Here is a 20,459-nt window from a genome sequence, read left to right as displayed (position 1 = left end):
ATATGATTGGGCACCAAGGGAATGGCTACTTCACTATGAGCATTTTATTTATTTTAAAAGTTTTTTATAGCGCTAGCTTGACCTGTAGGTATCAGAGCGCTTTACATACACGCTGTGAAAACAGGACATTACATTACATAGTAGGCCGGCAGTAAGGATGCAAACCAAAAGATAAAAAATACAGCATGAAAAATAAATAAACAGTGCAACGGAGGGGGAGAGAACAATAAAAAAGAAAAAAGGTGATTAACTTAGTCAGGTCACCAACTATCCTTGAATGTCAAGGGAGAGGGGAGTCAACTCGGATATTTAAGTCTAGGTTAGTTGATGTTGGTCAGGAAAGTATTTGTTAAGGAGATGGAGTTTCAGGTCCCTTTTGAAACAGGAGAAGGTGAGGTTGCATTGGAGGTCTCCAGGGCGAGCGTTCCACATCCTGGGAGCGTTGCCAAAAAATGATTGGTATTGGGTGGTCTTCTTTTTCAGTTTCACAAACCCAAAAATCTCTGCCACTAACTCACTAAACAACAAAATCAGCTTTTACTGTCTTCTGAAGAAAACCACCAAGAGCCAAAGTGTGTAGCAGAATTTGAAAAAACGCTAACTGTAGACCACTGTCACAGAATGAACATCAACATGCTTGTGTACATTTGTATTTATTACACACCTAAACACTTAAGTGTAGATCACAGCCTATTGTGTTTCACCAAGTGCTTTCACACAGAATGTTTCACATCAGCATCACTCACCATCACTCAGGTTGAATTCATCAAAGTGTGGTATATTTGCTCACTGAGGAGAAGTGACCAAGATTGTAATATAGATCTAAATTATTGTGCATGTAAAGTCAAAAATCTGCATTTAAGTTCAGGTGCTGATGGTGTGTAAATCACTTGTAACCTCTTAAACTTGCTTTTGGCAAGTAAAAGGATCCTTCACAACCTCCATGAATTGTGTGAAATTTGGGAGATCTGGCAGTTCCAAAACATTTAACTCTAGGGCAAAGGCCAGACAAGTTAAGATTCTATGAATCTGCAAGAGTGACTAAATGTTGCACCTTTCTGCATCACTTCAAGCTTCAGAGCAGCTACATGGTCACCACAAACTGACTGGAGCCCCTTTGATTTGATTTTGGGCATTTGTAAAGCGCCTGGTTACGCCACTGGAGTGTCCCCGCGCTGTGATAAGTGGAGTAGCTGCCCCCCCCCCTCCCACAGAAGGCTACCTGCTAAAAAGGTGGGTTTTAAGTTTCTTCCTGAACAGGACTTCAGATGGTTCTAGTCGCAGTTCTAAAGGTAGGGCATTCCAGCATCTGGGAGCGAGGTTTCTAAAAGATCTTCCTCCCATACGCGCCTTCCTTACTCTGGGAACCTTTAGCAGTCCAGTCTGCGAGGACCGTAGATTGCCTGTGGGCTCATAGCAGGTCACCAGACTCTGGAGCGGAGCAGGGGCTTTACCGCTCAGAATGCGGTGGCATGTGGAGAGGGCTTTTCTAAACCTTGCACAACAATCTCATGCTTCCAACACAGGCCATACTATATTTCCACACTCTAGCAACCATGCACAATTGAACTTAGTAGCCTCTTTAATAGGCCACCCAATAAACACTGTTCAGTCCTTCACAGGAAGGATAGAAAACTTCACCAAAGCTACAAGAACAGTTCATCTAAGCATTTCAGGTATAATATACATGAAAACATATCAACTAAAGTAACATGCCTACAAATAAGTAATTCTACGATACTGTTCTAAGAGATCCCTCCTCTGTGATTTGCTTGCAATATTACTACAAGAGTTGACCAGCTGACAAGCTTTTTTTATTATGAATAAACTTTTCACTCACAATTGAAGTAATGCATTTAATATCAAAGAAATCATAGGCTTTACACAAGAAACCATGTACAACTAAGGTGTTCATTGCGTCAGTCCTTGTAGACATTTGCTTTGTAGAATCAACCTCCAACAATGTTGGAAGTCTGGGGGCTCAATGCATCCACTGCAGCGTCTTTGTTTGAACCCTGGCAGATCCACTCAATCCTTCCAAGGTAGATAAAATGAGTACCACTGAATTGAGTAACAATCCATATCTTATTTCAGCACCAAGATACCCTCTTGGACATATGTGCTTTACAAATACATGTTGGCATTCAATAATGATTAGATAAATTGACGTGTAGGAAATGCATTATACTATACGAATAAACGTTATGTTGCGCTACAGAAAAATATATTGCATACAAATGAATGAAGACCCTACTAAGAGAAAATACTTTCGTAATCACTAAAACAAGTCAACTTAAATATTTTAATAGTTCAAACTCTAGGCAACAACTGCAGTCCCAGGCAGCTCTTTGCACTTTATAGTCCCATTAAATTCATTTATCAGACTGCACTTGCACTTCTCATGTTTAGCTAACAGTAACAAAAAAGTGAAGAAATATTCAACTTGGACAGGAGATTCATATCAATTAGGGCATTAAAAGGTGTCAACAGACCTACATACCTTGTATGAAATAATAAGTTAGCTTGGCACTAGCAGTCTTGTCAGTCGTGTAGTGCAATAAATATGAAGTTTGAATATTACAAATGACAACGGCACTCCTAAAAAGGCGGCACTTAATGTAGACTTCTTGATTAAAAACAACAAAAAAACAGTACCAAATGGGATTGGGTTGACAACTTCCAAAGATGTACACATAATTAAGTAAACATAATTGGTCTCAAATAATCTCCGCATCCAAGAAATCCACATGTACGTGTTGGAACTTTCTACAGTGTAGGCCAAAACGTTACTTTGGATGGATCAACTGCTATAAGACATACAATCTGCAAGCACCAAAAAATAAATAAACTGAGCTCTTGTAAAGCTGCATTTAATCGATTAAGTATATAACACCCGTAGATATATACATAGATATAAAATGTATCTGAATTGTCAATTGTTTTGCCCAATAAAACGAGTGTCGTTAAGGAACGTGACCTGCTGTCAAATGCTACTGGACGAACGGCCTTTGAGACATCTGCCGTCTAAATAGATGCCCATCTGTTCGTAATACTGAGAATGCAAACAGTATATACTCTGTAACAGAGGTCAGGTAAAAAAAAAACATAACGCTCTGAAGTAACATTAGACTTTTAATTAGAAGAGGCATACAGCGGTTGTTCAGAAACAGTTTTTGCCTAAAGTTTGCCTGACGTCACAACCACAGTGTAATATGTCTTAAACTTTCTGTTGGACGAGCTGACGATGAGGGAGGGGGCAAGGGCGACCTTATAAAGCCATGGGAATAAATCCATCCCAAGATGGCGAGAGCCTTGTTGTTTAGAGGGCAGAAAAAATGGAGGATATTGCAATATCCACAATGGGATAGGTTTCAAGAACCAGAGCGGGCCGCAGCTGCTTCTCTTCTTTCTAAAGCAAGCAGCACAAAAGGTGGAACAAGAAAAAAAACACCCCAGAAGGAAACCGGCAGAAGAAACCCGAGGAGGAGGCGAGGCTTCACTTAAAAAAAACACATCTCCTAACAGAAAAGACTTCGGAGGCTAGGCTACCATGTAAGCAAATAATAATTCAGTTTTAAAATTAATCACGAGAACTGTGTGTGTGTGTGAGAGAGAGAGAGAAAGAGAGCGAGGGGGAGGGGTGTCCTTGTAGCTGGTTGGAAGGCAGGGAGTTTTCAGAGGTCTTTCAGGCTTGCTTACCTTGCACATTAAAACAACTCACACCCCCAGATAGCTCTAGCCAGGAGACGAGACCCCTGGGCACCAGCATTTTCATAGGTAATGTTTTATAGTCGGTGCTTGATGCAGGAAACGAACTGGGAGCGCTTAAACTGAACTGTTTGGACCGTGTACAGGCAGAAGGGTCTCTGCCAGGAGACGGTGTGTTATCTGCAAATCGCTGACATTCCAAAGGGGAAACGTTAGAAATGTGTTTGCTTTGTTTTTTTTTAAAAAGGCGAGTACGGGAAACAGCAGTTGGCTCTCGGAGCCCACGGAAAGGGTAATTCACAGAGGGTGGCGAGCACAGGTCTGCCGGGAGAGGAAGCAGGGAAAATAAAGCGCCCCCGGGAGGGGGAGGGAGTCGCGGGGAGAAGGGAGGTGGGGAAAGAGCCAACCGACGACGACAGCGAAACCACCGCCAACCCAACCACCCTCCCCATGGGTGGGCGAAAAAACTTTCAAACCGCTCCCCACACGCACACACAGACTCACAACCGACAAACCCGCATCGGACACGCTGCGAACGGCGGCCGAGAAGGGCCGGAAAACCGACGGAAACAAAACACACACGCAGCACAAACGGAGAGCCCAGGATGGCGGGAGGGGAGTAGAAAGGAAACAGATGCAGGAAGATGCACGCGTTTTTCTTAAGACTCCCCACTCCTGTCCCACCCCCCCCCCCCATCGCTTAAAGTCCACAAATATCCGTACACGGTTTAAGAGACTTCACCAAAACAGGGCCTCTTGAAACATTGCTTGTTATCATTTTTGCGGCTCACCTCAGCTGCTGGGGGAGGCTTCCCCTTCCTCTCCTACGGACACCGAAGTGAACGCGGCTGTAAATGTGTCAGGCTCTCTCGGGCCGCACGAACATAAAGGGAAAAAAAAGCGGCGGGGTTTACACTGAAAGGAATCGCTGCTCTGCGTGCGTGTGAGTGTGCGAGTGTCTTCTTCCCTCCTCCTCTGCCTCTCCTCTCTCTCTCCTGTCTCTCGTTAGTTTCCTTCCAAGCAGATTGAAGGCGATTTTCCCCCCTCTCTCTCACTCAAGGTTTTTTTTTTATTCAGCTTCACTTCAAGGCGAAGGCTTCATGAACCAAAAAAAGTGACGTCAACCAAACAAGGCTTCTCTTCTCAGGTCCCTAAACAATGAAACTTGCTGTTCGGCAGAAGAAAGGGAGGGAATCGAATTGTGTGTTTAATTTCTCAACCGAAACAGGGAATGCCCAGTCGTCCCCAGATCGACTCCATTCAGCAGAGAGACTGTTTCTCCTGTATCCCACTCGGGACTAGTTCTCCTGTATATTTACTGGCCTGGGAAAAGTCCTTAGAGCGTATGTTTACAATCCCAAACTCTTAAAAAAGTGCTATATAGTCAGGACTGCATTTCATTAGCATCACATCAAGGCACTTGCGTAGTTTTATGGGGGGTGGGTGAAAATGTTATGTTTTAGGAATGCATTGCTTATATTAGGATTTAAAGAGCAGGGGCAAGATGTACTAAAACACATAATTAAAAACCATCAATACGTTTTTATGTCTGTTTTGTTTGAAGCGAAAGTGTACACCATATTTTAAGTCGTCATCCACGAACAGTCTTTCATGGCTTGCAACGGACTCGTTCTTTAAATAATATTCCCAGATGCTCTTCTTTCAGAAAACGCGAAGGAAATAACGTTATTTTTTCCAGAGACGCCCTCGTTATATATATTTTTTAATTTGGTAAGTAACTACAGCGGTCTAGAAAAGATTGGACGTGAAAAGTCGATAAAATGAAACCACGTCAGTAGAAACGCGATAATAAAAACAGGTTCTTCAACAGGCAAAGTGTGAGTTGTTCCATTACTTAACCCTCCTCTCCTTCCTGGTGCTGGTATGATGTTCTCCTTGCCTGGCATGGCTAATCTGGAGCACAGCTAACCCGTGCTTAGTATCCATTATGGCAACAGAACAGACATTCTATCTACCCTTTGCTGCTGGTGCCAGCAGCAGCCCAATTCATGTTCTTTTGCAGCGTAACAGGAGAAACGAGGCACCTCCCCGTCCCAACCCTTTAAACTCTACACGTGGTTTCTTTATTTGGATAACATTCAAGCTAAGCCGAGGTTAAAGAACACTACAACAAAGAATGACTTCTGTGTAGCATGGGCACTGCCAAAACTAGAAACTGGAAATAATGCCTTCGCTTATGAAACAAACGGTTGTTTCCGTATTTTGATCAGCTGCATAAACTTCGTTTTTTTCTCGATTTAAGAAATCTGGACATTTCGTCGTCCAGATGGCAGCCGTGGTAACAAAAGGTAATCTTCTGTGTCTGATGTTGGCTGTGAAGTGTCCATGGTATAAATCGAACTGTTCTCTGCTTACAAGCCAATATTATAAAACATATTTTGCATGTACGTATATCTTGTACGTAAATGTGCAAATGTGTTTAGTAATGCCTTTGTTTTGTGTTTCCCTTCACAGCTACTGGTTGTGATTTTAATTGTGCCGGAGGATCTTCATTAGTATTAACCCATGGGGAGATTTCACAAAGCTCCTTCATTAGTGAAAAAAAAGGCTGGCAGACGAGATCTTTTGCATGCAAGGAGAATGTCAGCCTTACCTCGGTCATTTGTAACATAATAAGCACAAGCACAATGATTGCAATGCGGGAGCACTGGGGGAAGGGTAGAAATGACGCCTGTCTAATAGGTTCTCTTGGAAAAAGAGGCCTCATTACAGACCAAAATATATGGTACACATTTGCGAATTTGCTGTCTCGAGGGACTGATACTATAAATAAGTTAATGTCCGGCTATGTTTATGGCTATTTTGTGTATTGGTTTATTTCTTTCCTTGGATTCTCGTTCACCAGCAAAGCTGTGCTCGCATTTATTGATTTTTTTTCCCTCTCTGCATCATTCCCGGAATACAGATTTTAATCATTTCGCCACGCGCAGTAATTTCATTAAAAATGGAACCTTCCAGCTCGAGAAAAGCATTTAATTTAAATGACACACGATTTCTCTGTTAGCAGCAAAACTGTTTCAATAGTAAAATCTGGCCTAAGGATCAAATGCATAATTTAATCCTGAGTTCTCATTGCCCCACATTCCTTTTGAAGCTATAATTTGTCTAACTACCTAATAACTGTAATAAGGGCAATGATTTCCTAATATTACATTATTAGTCCATATTTAATTATCCCATAGGCTTAACTACACAATGGATAACAACTTTTATAATTTTCAGTATTTTCTAACAGTGTTGAAAAACAAAAACAATTAATAGCGGTGGGATGGTGACATAGTCAACAAAGAATGAAAGGTATTTTTTCAGACGTTTCATAAATACTAACACTAAATAGCATTATCACCAAAAAGGAGTGGAAAAATCTACATTTGTATAGATATCACACATTTATTTTGCTTATGTAGCGTTGTGAAGTGTGAGTCCCTATTAAAATGTTTTAAGATAAAGGTAACGTAAGCAAAGAAAAACAAATATAAGAAATGTCACAAAAGGAGTTATAAATGTCTCGGAAAATGCAGTATTGATTTTGGCTTCAATTAGCAATTCGAAACAGTGCTTGCACTAAGGACCACACTTTGATCCACCAGCTAAGGTCTGCTTGCGAAATGCTTCGTCTGCTGTCCGGAAACTTAAAAGTTGACCTCGCACAAAACATTTTTCTATTTAAAATATGAGTTCCTAGCTTTTTGTGGGGGAAGGGGAGGGTTAAACATTCATTGTTTGGCAAGAGAAAATTAATATGTTCCAAATTACTAAAACTGCGTCATAAAGACTGGTGACTCTGAAGCAGGCATCAATCTAAAACTGCAATGTCTAGGTAAAAAATTAAAATGTAAATAAGTCTCAAATTAACCTAAAACGAAGACGGCGTTTTTGAGATCAATACTTTTGAGGAAAAAAATCACCTTCCTGTCACTTCTAGGTACCACTTATAATCAATAACTGTAAATGGTGGTCTGCACGATAATATAAATAGATATCTAGTAATGCAGATACTCTTCTGATCATACAGTATGACATGTATGTGCATATTCTCACAGCAAGGTCGTTTTTCAATGAAGCCATTGTTTTCTAACTACCTAAAGATCCTGGCACATCTTGGCTCAACTCTACAAGTCATGCGCAGCGATTATGCCAATCAATGAGGACAGAGCACGTTTAGCCTTGGAGGAGGACCTGGGTGGTCTGATCTCAGACGAACAATAGGGACGCCTGCACTATGGTCACAGACAGGATCTCCCTCAACAGCAGACACAAACTGCCGCACGTTAACTTTTTGCGTAGGGTATATATTACCCCGGCCAAGCTACATAGAATTGACCCTGCTAGGACACATCACTGCACCAGGTGCCACTCCCCAAATGCTGAACTTGCCCACTTGGCTTGGACTTGTCCGACCGTGCGAACATATTGGGTTGACATACATGGGAAAATTAGTGAAATGGTTAAGGTGCCAATGTCCCCGTTGCCCGAGATTGCTTTGCTGGGATACGTTGTACAGTTCCCCCTGGATGTGCGCAGGATTGCCGCTATTAGTTTTTTCCTGGCCAAACAGGAGGTGGTGGTCGACTGGGGTGGCAGGGCATCTCCCTCGGTGAAGGATTGGCTAAAGAGTATGGTTTCTTGCTCTATGAACAGCAACATTTATGTGGCAACGCTCCCCCCCTGCGCTAGGACCAAAGATGTACGGGGGCCCTTCAGGGCATATTTGCAAGCCCAGCAACTGACCCCCTCTGCACCAGCAGATCATGGAATTGTTCCAATTGGAGTGGTCTAGATGGATGCACAGGGGGCAGCATGTCCCTGCCCCCTTGGAGGTTGACAGCTCATCAATTACAGCTAAGATGTATACAGGCCTTATGTATGTTTTTTTCACTATGCTTCCATATATGATTGAAATGTCTTATATGTTGTTATAAGGGGGGAACTGAAGAACTCATGCTGGGGAGGAGCGTGAAAATCACAATATCGTTGAAATGGTCATGGGAAAGTTATATTTATGCCTGCTGATACTTATCAAATTTTTCTTCTCTGGTCACAGTGCTCTATTGTAACTACAATGAAAAATGCTAAATAAAGTTAAAAAAAAAAACCTACATAAAGATCCTGTACATTTTGTAAATCGGTGGTCATACAGTATAGATGGAAATCAAACAATGGCTTTATAATATCTTTCTTGAACCCTCACACAAATAGCCTCATGCATTGTTTCTTCCTAGTGAAAAGGCACCAAAAGGCCCCTCAAAAGCCTCCTGGATGCATACGTGTTCGGTGAATGGTTATACAAGTTGCAAGACTGTCAAACTTAATAGATGAAAGCAAAAGTAGCAACCCTCTTGGAGTTACATAGAGGGCTTCCAGTTCAAATCATATCTGGGGGCTGCCACGGTCTGAGTAATCGAAGGCTGTCCAGAATTTGTCTCTATTGGACCACAGGAGGATCCGGTCAGGAACAATGTCATAATGAAAAATGATCAGACCCCTGCAAAATGTAATGAAGGGCCCTGGAGTCTCCCATGTCTCACAGCTATTCATTGGCCTTGGTCTGAATGTGGGCTCTATGAAAGTTTGGGGACTCCTGAAGGGTTGCCCCCCCCCTCACGACTCTTCAGGGATCTGCGTTATGGCCTGTTCAGAAACCAGTTTTGGGACGATTCCACACCCTCAGTGTAAAATGCCAAATATCAGACACATTTACTTCTCTCCTTAATCGAAAAACAACTTGAGAAGAGTGAACACGGTGCTGCCTACTAGTCTCAGTACTTGTGTTGTTTTCCTCATTAATGAAAGACTGGGGAAAAAACATGAGTTACTAACTTGTACCAAGCAGTGTGTAAGCAGCTCTTTGACAGTTTTTAGGTCACTGTGCTAGATTATGATGGTGTCTTATGAGCTGCAGAGTAACACAAGAATATCTGTGACAAAAGCAGTAACCCACTGACCTATGCACATAAAATACTGTTATTTAAAATGCATTGTACGAGTTCTTTGCATCAGGCATATTAACCCGTTGTGCTACATTAGATAGGTCAAACCTACCACTGGACAAAACTAATTTCTCTCCAGCAGGTACATTAATCACTGGTGTTATCTTGACACTTTTATTGTTGCTCGAAAACTGCAAATTCTACAAGGAACTTTCCAGTGCTTTTAAAGCTGCTGCCTGAGGACCCCCTGGGAATGTGTTCGGGACCACTGGGGGTCCACGGACCCCACTTTGGGAAACACTGATCTAGAGAATATTAGACAGGTTTCCACTGTGAAGAATAGGGGAACTGAGCCTGGAACAAGACTGAGTTTAAAAGCAAGCTACCCAGTCAGTTCAGGCATATTCATTGAGTAAGGGATATGTATCCTGACAGCCATTTCTTTTTGATTATAGCGAGAGTTTGACAAAGATATGAAAAATTTGGGGTGCTGCCAACTTGATATTTAATCAAATAAATGTGAACAAATCAGTTGACTGATTTTTCTTACGTACAAAACTTCACAAGTCTGCATTCAGCTGAACGATGTTACAGCATTCAACTGATACGGAGTTCGGAGCATGCTGTCACTAGTAGGTAGGTGCAAGGGGCTATGTACGTAGGGGGTATTGTGTCAGTATCACACAGTGAGAGGTTGTTTGACAAGAAACGTGAAAATATTTAGAACTCTTTTTATGGGAGACTGGGTTGGAGGAGGTTGAGCTGGGCTTGGCAGGATTTTTCCCAGCAATGGGCTGGGGCACTCATAAGTCATTTTTGATGTAAATTGACATATGTTGTCACTGGTGGTGAATCATGGAAGATAAGAATATCTCACACTATAGGATAAATTCTGAGCCTCATTCAGTTCAGAAGTGGAAGGACCAATAGCAGATGCTTCAGGATCAGTACTCGCATTCTTGTAACACCAAACCTTTTACATTATGTAGATGCAAAGGGAAACTAGAAGGTGCAGTACCTGGTGGAGGAGGCAGCTTCAAATGCACTATAACAGAAGAAAGGAATTTAGGAAGAACTACAGATGGTTCAAAAACTTCATAGCTCCTCATCTTCATTCAGCTCATCAGAACCATCATGTGCTTCGACTAAAGAAAAATGAATGCAGAGATGATGTGGACGCCTGCTGGACCATACAAGAGAGAATTGTGACTTCCCAGTGGGAGAAGAAGTAATTAATTATTTCACAAAACACATTGTGATAAATATAGGAATCTGGCTCTGTACATACTATACCAAAGTAATGTATAGTGTGGACAGAGTCCAGTGGCACCCCAAAGGTAGGGAGAGGTAAAAGTAGATAATCCTTACTCTATTTGTGGTAGTGTGGGCGAGCAGTTAGGCTTTATCAGAGAGTAACGTTAAGCATTTATTTTACACAGTCAAAGACTGAACTCAGACCAATTTGTTTGTATAAAAATATTATTTAGTCGTATTTTATTTCCAGAACCAAGCTAGGCCTGGTGCAGGTAAGTGAAATAATATATTTTTTTAACACATGGTTTTATTATATTTATCTTAAGAATAGCTGAAACATCTTACATCTTTAATCGTTCGGTGTTGTAGATTTTGATACATGTTACACGTATGTTCAAAGTTTACAGTGTAAAAACCTTAGAATGAGACTCAGTTAAATACAACAATTTGTGGCTATGAGAGATTTGAATTTGAATTTGAATTTAAAAGGTTTTCTAAAGCGCTCGTACACCCAGCGGTTTCTTGGCGCTACCTGTCTACTGCTACTCGGGGGGTTGAAAGGATGGGGAGTCTGGCCTTTTTAAGATGGGAAGGATTGGATGAAGAGGAAGGTCTTGAGGCCTTTGCGGAATAATGGGTACTGGGTGCAGGTTCTCAAGGAGGATGGAAGGGAGTTCTAAAAGGTTGGACCAGTGGTCGAGAACTTGGAGCCCCCCCACTTCTTCCGTTTTAAGCAGGGGACCACGAGGAGGTGGTGGGAAGAGGATCGGAGGTTTCTCGAAGGAATGTAGTTTTGGACAGCTGCGTTGATGAAGGCAGGGGCAGCGCCTGTCCGGGCTTTAAAGATGGTACAGCCTAGCTTGAATAAGGCACGTTGCCGGATAGGGAGCCAGTGCAGTGAGTGGAGAAGCGGTGTGACGTGCTGTGATTTTGGTAGGTTGAAAACCAGCCGAGCGGCTTGGTTTTGTACCAATTGCAGGCGCTTCATAAGGTAGTCGGGCATGCCATTATAGAGGGCATTGCCGTAATCCAGGCGGGAAGTTACCATGGCCAAGAGTATGAGCTTGAGCGCCTCGGAGGAGAAGAACCGTGAGACTCTACGTATTGTCCTTAGGGAGAGGAAAGCTGAAGATACTACGGCCGAGACTTGAGTGTAGGGAACGTTTGTTGTTGATTTTAAACCCAAGAGTTTTAACGGAAGGAACAGGAGTAGGTGGGGAGCCTAGGGAAGGGGGCCAAAAGGAAGGGGACCAAGGACTGGAGCAACCACCTGTCAACACCAACTCCGTTTTATCGGGATTGAGTTTCAGGTGGTTGAAATTCATCCAGTCCTGGATGAAGGTCATGACAAACTGAAAATTAGTTATTGAGTCAGGGGAAGAAGAGAGGGAAAAGATGAGCTGGAGATCGTCTGCGTAGTTGTACACAGAGACCTCCAGTTGCTGTAAAGCAAAAATAAGGGGGGCAATGTAAAGGTTAAATAAAAGAGGGGATAAGGAAGATCCTTGGAGAACCCCACACTGGATGGGTCGAAATTCAGCTGAATACTCTCCCAAACGAACTGCCTGGGTCCGGTCTCTCAAGAAGGAGGATAGCCATAGCAGGGCTGACCCTCCGATTCCCGCCGCCTCGACACGTGAAAGCAAGATGGTATGGTCCACCGTGTCGAATGCGGCGGAAAGATCCAAAAGGACCAGGGCCTGAGGTTGATTGGTATCCATTCCTTGTCGTAAGTTATCCAGAACGGATATTATTACGGACTCAGTTGAATGAGCCGGGCGGAAACCGGCCTGTCTCGGGGCCAAGACACCATGTGTTTCCACAAACTCACTCAGAATTTTTACAACGTGCCGTTCCAATACCTTTGCCAAGAAAGGCAAAAGCGAGATGGGGCGGAAGTTGGCTGGATCCGAAGGATCCGCCCCTGTTTTTTTTAGGATCGGAACGATCACTGCCGATTTTAATGCTGGGGTAACAATGCCCTGCGTATATCAGAACTACATTGTTGAAAGAGTATTCTTGAGAAATCGGTACATTATCTCTTTATCTCCCCAAATTCCCACCCTAAATATCCCACCCACAACTATTCCCTCCCGACAAACAGTAAACTATGAAAGTAGCCACCTATGAACATTCCGTTCTGCCAGGGTAAGTACTCCAGTGAATCAAACATAATGATGGTGCGATGGAGTCTACCGGGTAACGGAGAACGGAAAGAAAGGGGGGGGATAATGGTTGGGGAGGGGGAGAGAAGAGACCGAGCAGGAGTCATGAGCTAGCCCGGGGGGAGGGGGCGAGGAGAAGGGGGGGCAAAGGCGGAAGGGCAGGAACTGAGGATGGAGGGGAGGGAAAGCCACCCCCTGTCGACACCAGCACCCATCAGATGCCAGACATAGTTAAGCTTCTTCAGCTATGGTGCAATGGGTTCCATTACGTCGTTGGCGGTTAGTATCTTAAACTGCTCTATCAATTGAGCCCATTCAAGGGAAATTTGCCTTTTCCGCAACCCGAGGTATTCTTCACGTCGAAGCGCTTCCTCTTCTGCTACTGTCTATCTAACAATCTCATCCTTTCACTTACTCTCTCTTGGTGTCATATGAGCCTTCCAGCGTTGGGTTTTTTAACTGCTTGGCGAACATCAAAGCTAGGCCCGCAAAGCGACGCAATAATTTCGCCTTCTTGGGCAGTGGGAAAAGTCCCAGTAAACATACCTCCATTTTGTCCCACATGGAGCAATCTGTTAGGCGGGACAATCCCTGAGTGACTTCTGTCCAGAACTTCTCTAATGCAGTGCATGACCATAACATGTGTTTAAGATCAGCTGGTTGATAGGAGCATCTGGGGCATAGAGCGGATGCTGTGGGATACATCCTATGAATAGCCAAAGGTGTAAGGTAGGCCCTGTGGAATATTAATAATTGAATTGTCTTTAGGCAGAAGTTCCGGGACACCTCTAGGGATGCTCCACTGCAGAGGTCCATTTCCTGTCTGATAAACCTCTCATTAGAGCCCCTTCCCATTTCTATTGGAGCAGTGCTAATGAAGTGCTCTTGTAGGTCTCGATATAATCAGCGAACAAGGTGGCGCCCCTGTCCCATCATGTGCAAGGACTGAAGTAATTGAAACGTAGGAGGTTCCTTCTGTCCAGTAGCCAGTACTGTCTGACATATTTTGAGACCAATGCGTGCTTGAGGAACAGGGAGTCCGGTACCGCATTTGTTTGCACAAACTCCCCATGGGGCAATTACGATCCATACAAGAACAAGTCACCCACAGTGGTCGTCCCCGCCTGTATCCAATCCCGTAACTGAGCTGTGGATAAAACGCCTCTGCGGGTGGGCAAGCCGCAGAGGGGAATATTTGGGGCATATGGATTTTGCACTTTCGTAAATTTCAGAGCTAGTCTTCAGTAGTGTAATGCAATCAATAAGAGATAGGGGGATCTCGCGCTCTGACGGCTCCAGGACACAACAATGTATGTAGCGACCCATTCCGTAAACACACAGGGGTATAACCTATTTCAAATAAGCTATGGCCCGCCAACCAATATGCTAACCATTGTAGCTGCCCAACAATGCAATAGGCTTTAAAGTCGGGTGCTCCCATCCCGCCAGCAGTGGGTGAAAGTTGCATCTTTGACCGAGCTAGTCTAGGTCTACCTGTTCCTCTCAATAGTTCTGTCAGCATAGTGTCAAGCGTCCAATAAATCCAGGCAGGCACAGCGACGGGAATATTCATGAAGTGGTACAAGAGTCTGGGTAGCATTACCATCTTGGAGACTGCTAAGCGGCCCGCTATTGTCAGCAGCAAGGAGTTCCAAAACGTCACTTGGGAGCGGAGTGAATTTATAGTCCTCACTAAATTGCCATCTATGGTATCAGTCGTGGATCTGTAAATTTGTATCCTCCGGTATTTAAATGTAGTGGGTTCCACCCTGAAGTGTAACCGACCGAATTACAGGTGAGTTCTTTCGTATGTGTTAGAAAAAGAGTATGCCACAGATTTCATGGCATTAAGGTGGAGCCTGGATAGGTCGCAAAATTGCAAGACTATCGAAGCTACGGGGTGCATATCCATGCCAAGATCCTTAAAATACAGCAGCATGTCATCTGCATAAAGTGAAACTAAATGGATGACTGCTTGGAGTGGGATACCATTGGAGGACATATCACATAACTGTTCCGGATCACTGAAATAATATCGAGGGACAAAATATCGACTTGAAAAAATATCGTGGACAAAATATCGACAGTCAAAATATCGAGTTTGTATCTACAAACAGGTAAGTACAAAAATATCGAGTACAAAATATCGTTTACAATAATATAGTTGTAAAAAATATCGACTTTATTAAAAACAGTGTTAAATTAATATTAAAATTTAATTACTAAAATATACTTAAAAATACTTACATTAACTTATAATAATTAAATAATAAATGAAAATAATAAAAAAAATTACAATCCTATTTGTTAAAACATATATATATATAGTAACATACTATAATTAAATAATATACTATTATATTACCGTACGATACCAGAAGTGTAAAAAATACTATTCCCACTCCTTAGATTGCAAGCGTAGGGAAAGCGTTGGATAGCGTAGGGGTTAAAATTACTATTCCCACTCCAGTGGGTGCAACAGTAGGGAAAACTGACCCTGAACCCTAAAAATACCCCTTTACCCAAAAACCCAAAACTGACCCTGAACCCTAAAAATACCCCTTTACCCAAAAACTGAAAACTGACCCTGAACCCTAAAAATACCCCTTTACCCAAAAACTGAAAACTGACCCTGAACTCTAAAAATACCCCTTTACCCAAAAACTGAAAACTGACCCTGAACCCTAAAAATACCCCTTTACCCAAAAACTGAAAACTGACCCTGAACCCTAAAAATACCCCTTTACCCAAAAACTGAAAACTGACCCTGAACCCTAAAAATACCCCTTTACCCAAAAACTGAAAACTGACCCTGAACCCTAAAAATACCCCTTTACCCAAAAACTGAAAACTGACCCTGAACCCTAAAAATACCCCTTTACCCAAAAACTGAAAACTGACCCTGAACCCTAAAAATACTCCTTTACCCAAAATTAATTAATACTATTTAATTACCAATTAATTATTAATTAACAATAAAGTAAATATATAAGCACATTAGCTGTAATTAATTTAATTGAATAATTAATATTATTTTTTCCCAAATAATTAACAATAACTAAAAATTATATATATAAATTACTCTAATGTAATTAACTAATTAATATTATTTAATTACCAATTAATTACTAATTAAAAATATGTACAAAATTATATTAATTAATTAACTAATATTAATTAATTACCAATTAATTATTAATTAACAATATTTACAAACATATATTAATTAATTAATTATTATTAAATTACTCCCCACCCTTATCCCCTATTAACCCAACATCCCGCTCCTAAACATTAACTACAATTTATATTACTATTAATAAAAAATTATTATTTTTTTAACCTTTTTTCTACATATTATTGAAATTTTTTACTTTGACTATTTATATATATGTTGTCGATATTTTTGTACTCAATATTTTTTTATCATTATTTTAATCGATATTTTGACCAACGATATTTTTGTTATCGATATTTTATTATTATCGATATTTTTAACTCAATATTTTGTCCATTCGATATTTTGGAGTCGATATTTTGTCTGTGCACCAACTGTTCCACCAGGGGTTCCAGCACCAGCACAAATAATAGGGGTGACCAGGGTCAACCATGGCAAGTCCCTCGTTCAATATGATATTTAGGCAAGGTAGTCGCTCCTTTCTTGGTGCGGGCGGTGGGATTCGTATATAATAATTGAATCCATTTACAAAATTCAGGGGGTATTCCACACTTTGTGAGGACTGTGAGCATATAGGACCAACTCACCATGTTGAATGCTTGCCGTATATGCAAAGACAAACATCCTGCTAGTGGAAGTGCCACTGTTGCAGCATGCATTAGAGTGTGCAGCCGACAGATATTGAGAGATGTGCTACCCTTGGGAATTAAACCATATTGGTCTGCGTGTACCAAATGCGGTAACAGGGGCAGTATTATATTCAACTAAATTTTACTTAGTATTTTATATTCTGTGTTGAGTATCGACAATGGCCGAAAGATGTCATGTCAGAAGGAGCCTTAGCAGAGTTCAACAGGGAGGTAACTATTGCTCCCTTGGTAGTAGGGGGTAGCGTGCCTTCTGTGAGCAAAGTGGCATATAATTGTGACAACTTCCGGGCCAAAACGTCTATATATGTAGAGTAAAATTCAATAGGCAGACCATCTGATCCCGGGGTCTTATTTCGGGCTAATGCTTTTATCGCAACCTGGATTTCTGCAATAGTAGTTGGAGCCGCCAGTAGTTTGGCGGTCGAGTCCGGGACCGTGGGAAGAGTGATTCCATCAAGGAATTGCGTGATCGCAGTGGGGTCGTGGAGGGGAGGAGCGCTGTAAAGAGCTGTATAATGTTCCTGAAAGGCTTTGTTTATATCAATTTGAGAGGTAACCAATGTATGATGTGTATTACATATTGCAAGAGTAGGAGTAGGAATCAATGGAGGCGCCAGCAGCGTCCCCGCTCTGTCTGCCTTGGCATGTGTACGTTATGTGTAAGCCTGGAAGTCAATGGTTCGCAGTCGTTCCAGTAATTCGAAGTCAATGGTTCGCAATCGTTCCAGTAATTCAGCGTACCGGATTCTAGCATCCTGCATCGGCTAATTTGGCACAGAATACCTGGTCTTCTAAAGTCAAAGGTTGTAGTTGCCACGTAGGTGTGGGCGTAGAGACCGGTCCCCAATATAATGTTAGCTCAATGGGACAGTTATCAGAGATGGTTTTTACCAAGAAAGTGCGCGTATGAACAGCAGAAGAGATATCCGGGGTACACAGGAAATTATCTCATTGGGTGTGTAGGTTGTGTGGATGAGAAAAGGAGTATTCCCGTATATTCATGTGTTGGGATCGCCAAACATCTAAAAGATTCCACCCGTGTGCCCATCGAGTTAGTGCAGTAGCTTGAGTTACAGCAGCTGTATTCGGCAAGGGGTAAGTGAAATAATACTTAGCAAGAATAATGTAGTTGAACACATTTGAAATGCAGTAGAATGCAGTTGGTCTGTTTAGGGGTAAGTCAACTGTGAAAATTACTTTTATGTTACTATTGTAATTGCTTTACAGTTCATTTTTGGATTACTCTTTTAATTACTTTTCAGATTACTTTTCTTTCTCATTGTGGTATACCTAGATACCACATTGGGAAATTTCCTGGATAAAGGTAAGTGATGCAATTTGTTATCACAACACACTTGTATGCTTTTTCATAGAACATCCAACTCCACACTTTTTTACAGAAAAGCAGTTAATGCAATCCTATGGGAGGAAATGAAGTTATCGGTTTCAAGGTAAGTACTTTGTTTTGGGAGTTGTGTTTCTGGGGTTGAAACAAGGGTTCCTCCAGGTTCAAGGATGCACTCTCAAAGCACCCTCAGCGGCACTAGGGTGGCCGAGTGCAAAGTGCTGCGGCCCAGTGTTAACCAAAGGGGGATATGGGGCTTCCGGTTGGTGGCTGCTCACAAGCAGGCCACAAGGTTGTGGGAGAAAAGCTCCTGGACTTAAGCTCAAGGCAAAGGGATCTGATTTAGCACACAAGGTGCACCCACAACAACACCCATGTGCAGGGTGCTGTTGTTTTCAGTGGGGATTCTCCAGTTGCAACAAACACTGCAAGTTCGAGATAAAGACTTTCTGGAGGCGACCACTGGTTGGAGAGTTAAGTTGGGATGTCAAGGGATGCTGGGACACTGTTGGTTGGGCCACCCAAGGCCATGGGCCGTTGGGTGCAACACCATCTTTTGGCGTAGGATTCTTCTTACCGGCTCTGGTCGCGGTCGGGGGATCCTCCAGAAAGGGGCTGCAGGTGTCTGCGTGCTCTTGGGCCACTCAAACTCGGGCTGTGAGCATCAGGTGCAGAGTGATGCAGACTCGCGGATTTGGCCGGAGCCAAAAAAAATGTTTTTTCAATTCCTAGATTAATTTTGAACTGTCAAAGTGTCCTGAAGAAGGTGTAAACAATATAAACGAACACCGAAACGCAGCGTCGACCTTTGTACTTTGACTCTTTTTTTAGATTCATTTCACTTTCGTGAATATTTTATTGGTTTTTATTTAGATTGTAACCCTGACAGGGAGGCATTTTAATAAATTGTGTTTATACTTTTTACCTTACTGTTGTGTGTTTACCTGTTATACTTTGATTATTAAATAGAATTTCTTTTTGGAGGTATACAAATGGATAGTGCTTGATATTCATATTACCACTATATCATGTTGTGATTACTCAAGAACCTTTAGAAATTTATTTTTGCCCTAGTATTGCTTAGTTCTAGTCAGCATTCCTGACCCTATTGAGTCTACTACAAACCACAGGTCCCTTCTTTTTTTTCGAAGTACTCTACCCCTACCTGTGTCTAATAACCAGGGGAACCTTCCATATATTTTGTTGTAAGAATAGACTTCAACACTGGAGGGGTACAGGGCTCCTGCACCTGTACATTCACCACTGGTACAGTGCACCCAGCTAGAAGAGTGGCTTACCTATGCCAGGGCAGTGGATTGTAGGGAGGACACACTGTGGTGTGTGCTATACCGACTCTTCACTTTGCTCTGCACCAAAATACGCAGTCTGCAATGGGAATGTGCAGGTGTCCATGTACAGGGGCTCTAAGGGTGGCACAATAAGTGGCCGGCAATTTTCCTTGATGCACAGTCCTGCATGGCCTTCGTATCAATCACTCAATCATGGGTTTGTTAAGCGTGACTACTCATCTGTAAGGGTCTCAAGGAGCTGGGGGAAAGGGGGTGCAGGTTCAGGCCCATCAGGGAGGGGGTCTGTCGAAGAGCCAGTTCTTGAAGTCTCTTAAGAAGACGGGAAGTGATGTTGTCTGTCTGAGGTGGAGCGGGTGGAGCGGAAGGGCCTTCCAGGCCTTGGCCGCAGGAAGGAGAAGGAGAAGCTGCCCGATCTGGTATTTCTGGTGCATGGGACCACGACGTAGGAGAGCTGGGCTGATCGTAGGGTCCTTTGGGGTGCGTGGAAATTGAGTCTGTTGTTGAGGTATGCTGGAACAGTGTTGTGGAGGACCTTATGTGCGTGGGTGAGCATCTTAAAGGTGACCCTTGCCTCGATGGGGAGCCAGGGGACAATGCGCAGGTGCTGAGAGATGTGGCAATGTTTTGGCAGGTTGAGGACCAGTCTTGCGGCAGCGTTTTGGATGTTCTGTAGCTTGCGGCGTAGAGTGCGTTGCCATAGTCGAGTCTGCTTGTGACGAGGGCGTGAGTGACGGTCTTTCTGTGCTCGAGGGGTATCCATTTGAAGGTCTTACGTAGGAGGCGGAGAAGGTGGAAGCATGAGGATGAGACTGCATTGATCTGGCAGTCCATTTTGAGCTCGGAGTCCAGGATGATTCCCAGGTTGCGTACGTTATCCATGGGGGTGGGCGGGTTTCAG

General features: G+C 42.7%; 1 protein-coding gene and 1 long non-coding RNA gene across 15 annotated transcripts in view; one reads left to right on the top strand and one right to left on the bottom strand.

Moving 5' to 3' along the window:
* Positions 1–4,712, bottom strand: part of BAZ2B (bromodomain adjacent to zinc finger domain 2B) — a 1,380,234-nt gene extending 1,375,522 nt beyond the window's left edge. For 13 of the 14 annotated variants that reach the window (XM_086956643.1, XM_086956644.1, XM_086956645.1 and 10 more), the window contains exon 1: positions 4,500–4,690. The gene's annotated coding sequence lies outside the window, so the exon portion shown is untranslated. Of the gene's footprint in view, positions 1–4,499 lie in introns of all 14 variants that reach the window. The other variant, XM_086956655.1, reaches the window with a different exon arrangement.
* Positions 3,427–20,459, top strand: part of LOC147731555 (uncharacterized) — a 93,516-nt gene continuing 76,483 nt past the window's right edge. Inside the window, exon 1 of the long non-coding RNA XR_015308446.1 lies at positions 3,427–3,552. This is a non-coding gene — a long non-coding RNA (uncharacterized LOC147731555). The remainder of the gene's footprint in view (positions 3,553–20,459) is intronic.

This window comes from Lissotriton vulgaris, chromosome 2_1 (assembly GCF_964263255.1).
Source record: "Lissotriton vulgaris chromosome 2_1, aLisVul1.2, whole genome shotgun sequence".
Lineage (NCBI taxonomy): Eukaryota > Metazoa > Chordata > Amphibia > Caudata > Salamandridae > Lissotriton > Lissotriton vulgaris.
Note: the sequence above shows the minus strand (reverse complement) of the source record. Positions and strands in the feature narration are given on the sequence as shown.